At 42.4% G+C, this 14258-nt stretch overlaps 1 protein-coding gene across 2 annotated transcripts in view; it reads right to left on the reverse strand.

Annotated features, from left to right (window-relative positions):
• Positions 1-14258, reverse strand: part of MAD1L1 (mitotic arrest deficient 1 like 1) — a 464454-nt gene that overhangs the window by 343968 nt on the left and 106228 nt on the right. The window lies entirely within an intron of this gene.

Below are 14258 nucleotides of genomic sequence, written 5' to 3' on the forward strand. Positions count from 1 at the left end.
TGATATTTAAAACTTCTAATATTTAATTTATGTTTTAATTTTTATGTTGTATATTTTGATTTTTAGATGGTGAAAAGCAGAATATTTTTTAAATAAATAAATATAAATAACCATCTGTTTCTTTATAACAAGATATTTCTGTCTAAACTATATATGTATATATGTATCTCTGACAAACCGAAACACAACTCTAGTATGACTGAATAATTTTTCTCTTTCCAGGCCTGTTTTTTTGTTATCATAGGAAACTAAGCATGTACTGACCAGGAATGTCAATCAAATCCTCCTCCATCCACCATCTGATCCATATTTACATCTTAAATCCTTCAATGAATCAAAGAAGTATATGAAGGTTCCAGTTCAATTTGAAGCTATTCATATACCAATTTAATAGAGTGTAAAATAGATTATTTCCATTGTCATATCCAGGTGGGAAAGTTAATCACAGAGACTATAAATCTACTGCAGAAAATGGCTAATTTAATAACCGGAACATCACTATGCCCCTGCCCCCTTCTCTGTTTTAATTAATTAGTTACACAGAAAATGAAACCTTTGCCATAGAGTAGCATGTACATCTTCTTTTAAGAAACTATTATGAATACGAGAATTTAAAAAAAGAAAAAAAAGAAAAAAGACTCTCAAAAGGGGAAAGAGATGGCTTTTCTCCCCCCTTCCAACTGCTAAGATATCAAAACACAGATTAAAAGATCCAATTTGATGCATGGTCATTCTTGGATAAACTAGCTGTTAGATGATACAACTGAGAAAAAATGCATAGAGCTGAAAACAAAATTGGACTTCCAATTAATTTTCATTCTAGTTGGCAGAATGAGAGGACATAGAATTGGCAGGCCATGATCCACACTGGAGACACAGCAGTTGAGCCACTGCCATATTATTTTACTTATGCTGTTTCAATTATGTGGGAGTTAAAATAATTGGCATAAATTGTTAAAGGAACAGCACCCATCTCAAACTTAACTGGTTTAAGAGCAAAGGTGGCTAACCCGTGTTCTGCAGTAAAGACCCAGTCAATGAAAAGATGGAAAGTGGCCATTCAGCCTACAAAGTTTTGTCTTATGGCCCACTCATGAAACAAAAGTCACTGCTCTTTAGAGAAGAATCTCTGAAGAGCAGACAGAGTGCATTATCTCCCGATCAGGAAGATCAGAACAGTCAAAGTGATCTTTTATCTATCATTTCAGCATTAACCACCACAATGCTAAGATCAGAGATAAGCCCTTAGGGAGATAAAAGATCCCTCTGGCTGCTCTTTAGAGGTCCTCTTTAAAAAGTAGCCAGAGAGATCTCTTACCTCCTATCTTAGCACCAAGCACCCCAGTGCTAAGACCAGAGATGAAAGTCTGCTGTCTGCTATTAAAGAATAAGCAGCAGGATTTCCCCCCAGTGCTACAGAAGAGGTGAGTGGAAGCTCTGCCTTTTACTCTGCGCAAAAAAGATATGTACAAAGGAAAAGGCAGCATGTTGATCCACCCCATCCCAGCACAGAAATATAGAGGGCTTCAAATGCTGAGCGTGTGTGTGTGCATCTCTGCATGTGTGTTTGTGTGTGATTATGTGCATGTTTCAGTGTGAGAGTTCTGTGACACTGCATGCCTGGTGACTATGTGTGCTGTATGTTTTCTGAGTGTGTGCTGCATGGGCATGTTTGTGTGTGCTATATGAGTGGCATATGTGCTTGGATTGTGAGTGAGTCTTTGCTTGGCTAGTGTCTATGCACTTGCGTGTGCATAAATCAGTCACACCCACAGCTGGCATGCAGCCCTTGGAGGAGAAACTGATTGTCAATGTGGCCCTCAATGTGGTTTTATATCATGATTTTACTCTGTGAACTGCCCTGAGACCTCCAGGTACAGGGCAGTATATAAATTCAATCAATGAAGAAGAAGACGAAGACGAAGACGGAGACGGAGGAGGAGGAGGAGGAGGAGGAGGAGGAGGAGGAGGTTAGATGCTCCTGGTCAACAGCAGCATTCTCCAACCTTGGATGGTTTTGACTACAATTTCTATCAACCCCTGTCAGCATGACCAATAGTCAGGGATACTGGGAGCTATAGTCCTCCGGAAGGGAAAGGTTAGCCTAGAGTGGCAAAACCACCATTCAGATCTCCATCTCTCCATAAAACAGTAGCCCCAAACCATTTGCGGTCGAGGGAACATTTGGAATTTTGTGACAGTGCCAAGGCACCATAGACAAAATGACTGGTGCCTACAAAAGAGCAGAAAAACACAAAATGGCTCAAATATGGAAAACTTTTTCATTTTTCGGTTAACAAAAAATGATTGAAAAATAGTGGTTTTCCAGGTACTGTATTGTAAAGTCTTGGTTGTTATGTTGTCTGTTATTGGTGTGGTGTTGTAGATCACAGCTAAAAACAGGAGTAATTCTGAATAATCACAACCAGCCATACATAGACATACAGTGGTACCTTGGGTTAAGAACTTAATTTGTTCTGGAGTTCTGTTCTTAACCTGAAGCACCACTTTAGCTAATGGGGCCTCCTGCTGCCGCTGCGCCGCCGCTGCACAATTTCTGTTCTCATAGAATCATAGAGTTGGAAGAGACCACAAGGGCCATCGAGTCCAACCCCCTGCCAAGCAGGAAACACCATCAGAGCACTCCTGACATATGGTTGTCAAGCCTCTGCTTAAAGACCTCCAAAGTAGGAGACTCCACCACACTCCTTGGCAGCAAATTCCACTGTCGGACAGCTCTTACTGTCAGGAAGTTCTTCCTAATGTTTAGGTGGAATCTTCTTTCTTGTAGTTTGGATCCATTGCTCCGTGTCCGCTTCTCTGGAGCAGCAGAAAACAACCTTTCTCCCTCCTCTATGTGACATCCTTTTATATATTTGAACATGGCTATCATATCACCCCTTAACCTCCTCTTCTCCAGGCTAAACATGCCCAGCTCCCTTAGCCATTCCTCATAAGGCATCGTTTCCAGGCCTTTGACCATTTTGGTTGCCCTCCTCTGGACACGTTCCAGTTTGTCAGTGTCCTTCTTGAATTGTGGTGCCCAGAACTGGACACAGTACTCCAGGTGTGGTCTGACCAGAGCAGAATACAGTGGCACTATTACTTCCCTTGATCTAGATGCTATACTCCTATTGATGCAGCCCAGAATTGCATTGGCAATCCTGAAGCAAAGTTCTTAACCTGAAGCACTATTTCTGGGTTAGCGGAGTCTGTAACCTGAAGCGTATGTAGCCTGAAGCGTATGTAACCTGAGGTACCACTGTACTCATAAATACAAAGACCTAATGCTGGCTTGCATGTGTTGTTTTTACTATATTATTCCACATTTTCAAAAGGTTTCTATAGAAGCTACCTGCCAACTGCTCTATGTGGCTGAGAGAAAAACAAAACAAATATAGCAGCAAATGGGTGGATCAAAGGACAATAATATAAGACAGAAGCAGGAAAAGTGAACTAAAGGGGAAAACAGCAGTTCTTTAGGACCCCAGAGACTCCTATTGACCAGTGTTCAAACAACTCACTTATCAATCACAGCTTTGACTTCATTCATTTGCAAACTGACAGGTGACAGAAGCCAGGATATAGAAGGGTACTTGCACATTTTGCTTCATAACTTTCTTTATAAGTGGGCTGGAGACTTACTTTAAAAAAAGAAAGAAAGCTAGCTCAAAGTCTGGGGTCCCCGGCAGTGTGCCAATGAAAGCTTTTGTGGGCATGAGGTTGGTGACCCTCATCATACATAATACATTCTGTTCCCCAGCTTAGTGTAGAAACAAGAGTTTCCAAAAATGATAATACAATGTTTTCATATGTATTTTCCTTTCTGCATTTCAGTTTAGAAAACTGCCAAAATTCATTAGATTCAATCAAATGCAATTACATTTGGGTGCTTTTTCAATCGCTTTGACAACACTTGTCATTGCTCCATGAAATAATAATAATTAATAATAATAATAATAATAATAATAATAATAATAATAAATAAAAAAATTATTTATACCCCAAGAACAGTACTTCTGTCTTGTCAGGATTCAACCTCAATCCGTTAGCCACCATCCATCCTCCAACCGCCTCCAGACACTCACACAGGACCTTCACTGCCTTAACTGGTTCTAATTTAAAATGATAAAATATTTATCATTAAGTCCTTTCTGCCTGTTCCCATTGACTGTCATCCAGTTACACTCCACATTATGACAACTGGGTGGTCTGCTGCCTAGCTCAATACTCTTCACTCCCCTTCTACCCAGAACTATGGGTCTTTCTACTGCCTAAATTTCAGAAAGAAAGAAGCAGGCGCAGCAGAAGCTCCCAGGTTAGCTGCTAAGCAAAAGCAGTTAGATTAATTATTTTCATCATATTGACAACCAGCAAGCTTACAGTAGTTATAGCAACTCAATCCAGTATGTCACTGCCCAAAGGAGACATAACCCTCCACACCCTTGCAGGATAAACACCTGGCTCTTTTAAGTCCAATGAATCACATGATCCAAACCTTTCCTTTCTTTCTTTTTCAAAACTCATAAAAAATTAAACCTCACATCTGAGGAATGCATTGAACTATGAGAGCACTGGCATTTCCAGAAATCTTTGCAAGTTCAAAGTACATATTCCTGGCCTTAAAGAGGAAAAGCCATTTCTGTTTATCAGTCTATTAATGCTCCACACTGCCCCAAGTCTATTGAATGAAGATTCTTTGTGCTCCAAGCTGAGTATCTCTTTTACTGCTATGCTCTTCCCTTTCTCCAGACCACTTTAATATAATCTTAATGATAAAACTCCACTTTCAAGAAGTCCTCAGTCTTTCCAAGGACAATGAGTGACATAATGAATAGAGAGGCTATTACGTGTGTTTTAATAGTTTCCCTCACACCTCAAAAAAATTACAGAAGTCACTGCAGGCTATTGAATACATAACAATCTACTATAATTTTCTTTTAAGTAACCCACCACCCCACAGATATAGCAAGGGGTGTCACTGAAAGTAATGACTAAAAACAAAAACAAATCCCTGTTCTGCTTAACTACTTGCTATAACAGCAATTGAGGTGACTGTCTTATTGTACGGATGATAATGGAAAAAGTGCAAAAGGGCACAGTGAGAGTTGCACAGCAACAAAAAAAAATCTGGTGTGGGGGTATTATGCCAGGGTTAGCAGATCAGAAGGGACTTCTATAAATGACAGTCTTAAAATAGTAGAACACATACCAAGAAGGTTGCACAAAATTGGAATTGTTTTAAATAAATTTTTACTGTTTTGTCACTTGTTTGCTGCCCTGGGATCTTCTGGGAGGAAGGGCAGAATATACAGTACTTTTCCGTCTATAAGACGCCCCCATATATAAGATGCCCCCTATTTTGAGGTTAAAATTTAAGAAAATGGGGGGAGATGGCACAGAGTTGTTGAGCTTTTGTTGCGAAGGATTGCCCACAGTTGTTGAGCAATTTTGGGGGGGCCGGGGGGGGAGGATGCCGAACCAAATATCACTCACCCAACTGGCAAATGCTAACAATCGCGAGCGACACAAGCCAAATTGCCGAAGCGGCCTCCAATCCAAAGCAGCCTTTGACACATCCACAAATAACCCACCCAATTGACAAAGCAGCAGCCAATACAAAGCAGCCCTTGCAGCAGACACCGTTCACCCACCCAATCGCTAGATCTTGCTCGCGGATGCAACCAATCGCCTGTCCCCCCTCTGCACTACCCATGTATAAGATCACCCACCCACCCCACTTTTTACTTTATTTTGGAGTAAAAAACCCTCGTCTAATACAAGGAAAAGTATGGTAAGTTGGGACTGTCCAGCACTTGGACAAAATTTTTGAATAATTAAGCATTTGGAGTGGTGATCTGTGATTAATGTAGGAAGCTGCTTTATAAATGGTGAGATTATTTGTCCATCTAGGCCAATATCCTCTACTCTGACTGGCAGCAGCTTTCCAGGTTCTCAGGCAGAGGTGCTTTTTGTTTATCCATCACCAGCTACATATAAAGATGCCAATGACTGAACCAGAGACTTTCTACACACAAAGCATTGCTCATTCGTTGAGCTATGGTCCCTCTTCCAATATCAGCTGTAAAATATGGCTCACATTCTCCTGCTTTCAATTGAGGGAAGCGACCCGAAAGTTCATCAGCTTACTATGGCAGACTTATAAGCCCAAACGCAGATGCTAATAAGTGAAAATCAACTTATAAAAGTGAAAGTTGAACAGTGCCTCCCTCAGATTCAAGTCTGAGCTGCCTGCCTGCAGCTGGCTATTGCAACCATCCAATTCCAAATCTAAATGCTTCAGAGTGTCATTACATTTTTTCCCCTTGAAAAACAGAAATCAAAACAACTGAAACAAAACTGAGAATGAAATGGGGGGGGGGGCAAAGATTGAAATAATTACTAATCAAAGGAGAGGCCAGGACATGGAATGGTGAACCCACTAGCCATTTCAACCCAGTAATTTCTCTCCGTGTCGCCTCTGATGAGTTTTTTATTTCTAACATTTCATCAATTTGAATCACCAAATTCAATTTGCATCCACAGATAAACAGAGAGAATAGTAAATACTCTCATCTGACCTTGAAGTGAGAAAGAGAGAAAAATTGCCCTCCACTATTTCAACTCAATCCAAACCATAATAAATAATCCAATTTACCCCATCAGTTCCTTACCTGCAATCACACTGTTGTGCACTTCAGGAATGAGTTTTGATGCCTAGGCACAACATGGAAGCACACAATCCCTTCTCATACCATTACCTCCTAGCTGTTGCCTGTTCTTGCTGCAGAACACTTTGAAAATATAACTATTCGCTTAATAGTGTGCCTTCCACAAGATACTAGGAACAACCATAGAATAAACAGTGGGGACAAACAGTGTACCCTAAAACCATGCATCAATTATAACAGGGATGGAGAACATGTGGCCCTCCAGAATGTTTAGACTACAACTCCCATCATCCCTCACCATTGGCAATGCTTGGCTGGGACTGATGAGAGTTGAGAATCCAACAGTATCTGAGTGCTACAAGTTCTCCACTTCTGCACTAGAGTTCAAACCCACATTGTAAGTCCTAATTTTCATAAGCTGTCTGTGGCCCTTCAACCTTCTGTCCAACCACCTTGCTTCTCCAGATCCAGGATCTGAGTTAGTATCCTGTCTTTCTCAGAAGCCTCTGTGCCCCTTTCCCTCCCTAGCAGACTTCAAGAAAACTGCCCATCTCTTCAACCCACTGTGCTCTCTCTGTAGTCAAACATCCAGAAACTGCAAGGTAAATTCTACAAGTTATTCTCACCCACAGAATGCCAGTACTGTATATTTTTCAACATGGCTATCAGGCTAGACAATAATTAATTTATTAATTAATTAATAATTAATTAATTTATAAAAATAAATGCTATATCACAAAAAATATCAGAGTGATTTACAACAGTATCTATATTGAACAAAATACATAAAAAATTAGGATCAGAGACCATCAACTAACTATGTATTTGTAATTGCCTACATAAAGCCTGGCATAGTTTTCAGCAGGCATTTGAAGGTTGAAACAGAAGGCACCCCCTGAATCTCTCTTGGCAGAACATTCCATAGGACTGGGACAATGACATGAAAGGCTTCATTTTGTGTTGATGTATGCATAAAAGTATTTGCAGAAGTCAAGACTGGAGAACTCCCCTGTCATTGTTGCAGGCCCGGGGCTGGTAACCAGGTTACCTAGCTCATGTCACTAGGTCAGACAGCAGAAATCATGCTTCAGGACACAACACACAGCAACACAAGTGCCAAATCTGAAAGAAAAGCTGTTTTCAAGATTGAGCAGTCAGGTATGCAGTTCAGCTCCACAGTGTTTAAGCAAAGGAAAAGGAAAATACAAGAAGCTTCTGGGAGACAAGGGACAAGAGCAGCTGTGACACCTCACTGGGACTGTAAAAGCCTTGAGACTGCATTTACATTGGCGTTCAGGAAAGTGGCTGCAAAAAAGGAGAGATTTAACACTGCTGAATGGAAGATTGTCAGTGAGACTTGTTGCAATGCTCCTGACAAGAGGACAATAACTTATTTTAAAAAAACAAGTAGGAATAGAAAAATGTTAAGAACTTACAACAAAAAAACCATTAACCCCAAAACCTTAAAACCAGCACGGTACTTTAGTGACAAAAAGCCCTCACAGAATCATGACTCATTACTGCATGAATACTCCACAGGACTGTCTGAGCTGACCTTTTTCAATCAGACTTAATTTTGAATGCATATTACTGTCCTCCAGCAGGAAATGAGCATCACACATTGCTGGTCACCCAGTTTTATGATCTGTGTGTTTTTATTTCACAAATTGCTAGTCCTTTGCAATTGGGAGAGAGGGAGAGAGAGGGAGGGAGAGAGAGAGAGAGAGAGAGAGAGAGAGAGAGAGAGAAGTCAATCAATCAATCAATCAATCTGTGAGATGCCTCTTCACTGACCCTGAATAAAACGATATTGTTTCAACTCAGTAACTACACTGCAGCCTTTAGTCTCAGGATACTAGACACAGTTGTTGTACCAACCTCAGAATTTCTAACAGATGGTTCCTCACAAATGATAGCAACACTGAAAACAGGCAGTAGAAAATGAGCAAGCAGGATGAGAACGCAAACATATGATTGGGAGGGAAAGAGCCACCTAATTCAATAAGGGAAGGGGGAAAAATATGTCACAAAAATAAATCTCACCCAGCATTATTATTATATTTCCAATAGGAAACATTTCAACTTGCACACAGACACTCAAAATTAGAAGACAACCTTCTGAACAAGAATCTGTATAGTACAGAGGCTAGAGCAGAGTTTACCAAAATGTGTGTTGCAACACATTAGTGTGTCAGCTACAGTGTGTAGGTGTGTCGTACAAGCATTCCCTGTGCTCCTCCCAGGAATGAAAAAGGGTTAGTTTAACCTCCGGTTTCCTTTTTTATATATATATAAAATTTTTATTAGTTTTACAAAGTTTTTTAAACAAACACACACATAAAAAGACATACAAACACGTATAGTTTCATAACACTTTTTCATAAACTTCTTTTCTCGGACTTCCCCATACCTCCCCTTTCTGCATCCCAATGTTCATAGTTTTTTAACAACTTCCAAATATTTCTTTCCAACCTCTGTCATGTTAATCTTTTCTTTAGTCTAATCTTGTATTACTGTAACCCTTTCTTTCTGAAAACCTCGACATTCTAGCATTCATCAAGTTTATAATAGTCCTTAAGATATAGTTTAAATTTCTTCCATTCTTCTTCCTCCGTCTCTTTTCCCCGATCACGGATTCTGCCAGTCATCTCAGCCAATGTCATGTAGTCCATCACTTTGATCTGCCATTCTTCCAGGGTGGGTAGATCTTGTGTCTTCCAATACTTTGCGATAAGTATTCTCGCTGCTGTTGTAGCATACATAAAGAAAATTCTATCTTTCTTTGACACCAATTGGCCGACAATGCCCAAGAGAAAGGCCTCTGGTTTCTTAGGAAAAGTACATTTAAGTACCTTTTTCATTTCATTATATATCATTTCCCAGAAAGCCTTAATCTTCGGGCATGTCCACCAAAGATGATAGAAAGTGCCTTCAGTTTCTTTACATTTCCAACACTTGTTATCAGGCAAATGGTAAATTTTTGCTAGCTTGACTGGGGTCATGTACCACCTATAAACCATTTTCATAATATTTTCCTTTAAGGCATTACATGCCGTAAATTTAATACCGGTGTTCCACAACCATTCCCAGTCAGCAGACATAATGTTATGACCAACGTCCTGTGCCCACTTAATCATAGCTGATTTAACTGTTTCATCTTGTGTATTCCATTTCAGCAGCAAAATATACATTCTTGACAAATTCTTAGTATTGGGTTCTAACAGTTCGGTCTCTAATTTTGATTTTTCCACCTGGAAGCCAATTTAACCTCCGGTTTCCTAGTACAGTGGTGCCCCGCAAGACGGAAAACCCGCTAGACGAAAGGGTTTTCCGTTTTGGAGGCGCTTCGCAAAACAAATTTCCCTATGGGCTTCCTTCGCAAGACGAAAGCCCATAGGGAAATCTCCGGGACAGCGGGGAAGCGCAGCGCGTCTTCCCCACTGTCCTCGGACCTCCTCCAAAGGCTGGTGGTGGGAGGAGGGCTCTCCTCCCGCCGCCAGCCTTCGGGGCAGCCTTCCGAAGGCTGGCGGAGGGGCAGAGAGCCCTCCTCCCGCCGCCAGCCTTCGGAGCAGCCTTCCGAAGGCTGGCGGTGGGGCGGGGAGCCCTTCTCCCCGCACCAGCCTTCGGAAGGCTCCTCCGAAGGCTGGCGGTGGGGAGAAAAGCCCTTCTCCCCGCGCCAGCCTTCAGAAGGCTGCTCCGAAGGCTGGCGATGGGGCGGAAAGCCCTTCTCCCCGCGCCAGCCTTCGGATGGCTGTCCTGAAGACTTGCGGTGGTAGGAGGGTTTTCCTTCCCACCGCCAACATTCAGAATGTTGTTCTGAATGTTGGCGGTGGGGAGGGAAAACCCTCCTCCCACCGCAAGCCCCGGGAACAGAGGAGAAGCGCTGCGCCCCTTCCCCTCTGTTCCCGTACCTGTCCTGAAGGCTTGCGGTGGGGAGAAAAGCCCTTCTCCGCACCGCCAGCCTGGCAAGCGGTTTCCATAGGAACACATTAATTGATTTTCAATGCATTCCTATGGGAAACCGTGCTTCGCAAGATGAAAAACTCGCAAGAAGAAAAAACTTGCGGAACGAATTAATTTCGTCTTGCGAGGCACCACTGTAAAACTTAATTACTCTGTTGTGAAATGATGCATGTCTAAAAAGTATGTCACCAATATGAAAAGTTTGGAAAGCGCTGGGTTAGAGTGTCAGACTACAAACTTGAGGAACTTGAATTCAAGCTTCCATTTTAAACCATGAAGCCCCCAAAGTGACCTTTGGCAAATTGCCATGCTTGCAACCTAGCTTTACCTGACAAGGTTATTCTAAGGGGAAAAGTGGATGCAGGCAACTCCTCATTTGTGTGTGACCTCTGGTGTGTGTGCCATTTTCAGCACCAGAAGTGGGCAGAATGGGGCGGGCTTACTCGTGTCCCGATGACACACGATGCCTCAAAACACAACCCCTGTGTAAATGAGTAGTTGCCTGTATATGGTACAAATATAATAAAAGCATATATTTATACAGCCTGACACTTAGCTGTTCAGGTCTGTCCAACATTCTTTGTTACAGGGACGCAACAATTTTGGGGCACTAAAAATAATGCTTTCCCTCATTTTATGTAATGTTACACATAATATGTAATACGTGCCAGATTGTGGCATTTCCCTCCTTTTTTAATTTAACAACAACCAATATACAAAATGAATTTATGTCATTAGAGTATATATTTCCAAGTTTTCTTAATGTGCTAATATTAGTGCTTTTTCCCTCTTGCATATAGTCAAGAAGACTGTGGCATTTTAAACTCAGTGGTTAAAATAACAGGTAAGTGGTAACTTAGGGGAGGGGACAGGAGGAGTAAATTGCTACACTTTCATAAGACTTTTGTCGAATATACTGGGATTAAAAAGCAACACAATCTCACTGAAGGAGGCCATTCTGAATCACAATAATCTGCAATTCATTTTGAGATGGCCCACATTTCTTCAGATCTACATGCACACCAATGCATGTGTGCACATAGGAGCAAGCAAACACACAAGCAAGCAAGCACGAGCACACACACATACACTTCTATATAGAACAAAAAGGGTTGTCTTACATAGGTGGCAAAACTCTTTGCAAATTGATGCCACAAGCCTTTCTTCTTCTCTTTAAAATACCTTTAAACTTTTATATAACTGTCAGAGCTGCCCTAGGTCCCAGCTCACAAAGGACCAACGCTGGTTCTTGGTATATACAAAAGTCTTTATTGAAGTTCAGTTCTGCTTTCACAGCCGCAGCGCGCAGCTCTACGTCTTAGACTCTAGACCGCTGAAGCTCCGTCTGAGTCTCCTCCCCCGATACACCAGTTTAAGACCCTAGCCTTGCTCCACCTCTTCCTCTGCTCTTTCCTCCTCTGGGTCCGCCTGTCAGTTAGGGTCTCGCCCTTTCTAGACTCTTCTGACGCTGAATCCCCTGAGTCTTCCCCCTGCCTCCGGCGGGCTTTAGGACCTGGTTCCCGATCCGGGCTTTCTGCTGTCCCGCGCGCCTGTACATTTGAACTTGGCACGCGCGCCCAGCCGGCAACCTTCCTCCTGACCGTTTCACTGCTCCTGTCACTGCTTCCCCCTTCGTGGAGGCTAGCTGGACCTGACACCTGGGACTCTTTCCCCCCACTCTGCTCTGGTGGGGAAGCTGGTCCTGATCTCCAGTTGCTGCTTTGGGAGTCCCCGCTGGCCCCCTGTTTCTGGTGTGTCCCCCCTGGGACCCCCCTCGCCCTGACCATCGGCGCCTCCTTCTGGGAATCTTCTGATTCGCTGGAGAAGCTCATGGAATCTCTCGGGTCACTGTCATACTCCCCTATGCTGCCCTCAGATCCTTCCCCTTCGCTCTCCATCTCCTCTCTCCCCTGTGCCTCTGTCCCCGAGCCCCTGGCAATAACTAATAACTAGGTTTGTGCTGGCAGAGTGAAGTGAGTGGAGACAACCCACAATAAGATCCCTTCCTCCGTACAGGAGAAAATATTTCTAGATAAGCATATAGCATTTATAAATGCTAGATTTTTATATTTGACTTACGACTGACTTATGGGCATGTACCTGGACTGTAATCTTTTAGGCAGTTTATATTATAAGAGGCAGAAGGCTTTTCTAGTATCTTTAAACGAACCTTCTACAGCATATATTGCAAATGTGCCTGGGGAATGCACACCCCCTGCTTAAGCTTCACATACCACCAATGAGCTGAGAGGCTGCAGCGTGACCCAAGTTGTCAAATCTGGATATTCAAGAGCTGACGGCCTCTCAGTCCATGCCCATTGCTGAGCAACCCCAGAGTGGTGCATATGAAGCCAGGCAAAAGAAGAAAACTGTGACAACAGAAACCCATGTTTCTTCCTGTCCCTGAGGCAACCCCAGATCCCAATTAGCAGGTCTGATACTGCTGTACCCTACATCTCCCACAATCAATACAAACACTTCAGCAGCCAACAGTAGATAGCTTAAGCTCAGTGCTCCTTTCGATCAGCACCTGTGTTCCATTATAATCTTCCCTGCTGCCTCCAAAACAGCCGATTAATAAAGCCCATTCTTTCTGTTTATTTCCTTATTGATCTTACTGTCCCCCCACATACAAAAGAGAAGTCAATGCAGTTGGTGTCCAAGTCCACCTTGGCAGTTTTCCTACTCCAGTGCCTCCCAAACTACTAGGGGTTTTTTTGCCCTACCTACTAACCACATGCCATGTGGCTAAAGGACTACACACAGTGACATTGTCATGAAACATTCCTTATCTCCAGCTTTATCAGCAGTGACAAATCTTATGCTTGCGTCAGCAGACTAATGAGTAAGGAAACAGGTGATATAAAAGGCTTGCAAAGTGCATTGCAAAGTGAAAAGTGGAGCCTCCAAATCTCTCCCACACAGGAGAAAAACACAAAAGACCAAGGGTATGTTCCTACACACCAATCATTAGATCCATCAGTCATGCAGCTGGCTTATTAATCTCCTGTTCTCTCTCATCTGTGTTCCTTGGCTTGGGGCTCAGAAAGTTGACACTTGACTTGAAAATGCCAACCCTAAGCAGTTTATTTCCTCTTGAACTTTAAGAACTGACTGAGATAGGAGTGACCTTTAAAAAGGCATGGCTAGTTCTATATAAACATGATAGGCGTATTTTCTGCTTACACAGTATGGAAACACACTAAACAAATCCAATATGCAAACACTTATTCTTTTCAGGAGCTAACAGAAATCCAGGCTCCCTCAGCTTAAGAAGCAGGGGTTCTATTGTGGCAAGCATAAGATCTGTTGACTTAATATGCAAAGCTCAAGCAAGGAAATACTGTATATAAAAACAGCTCTATAAGAATGCAAAGAGACCTGCTAGAATAGAGCAAAGACCTATCTAGTCCAGCATCTTGTTCCCACAGTGACCAACTAGATGTTGATGGAGAGATCACAAAAAGATCAGCAGTACAGCACTCTCCAGCAGTTGGCAGCCAATACAATAAGCCCACAATTTACACACATTTAACTTGTGCATATTCAGCTTTACACACATGGCAAATGAATGAATGAGGGGTGGAAAGGGGGTGGGTGTCTGGGGGAAGGACTTCGGCAATC

Source organism: Podarcis vaucheri (genome assembly GCF_965113315.1).
Source record: "Podarcis vaucheri genome assembly, chromosome: 14".
Lineage (NCBI taxonomy): Eukaryota > Metazoa > Chordata > Lepidosauria > Squamata > Lacertidae > Podarcis > Podarcis vaucheri.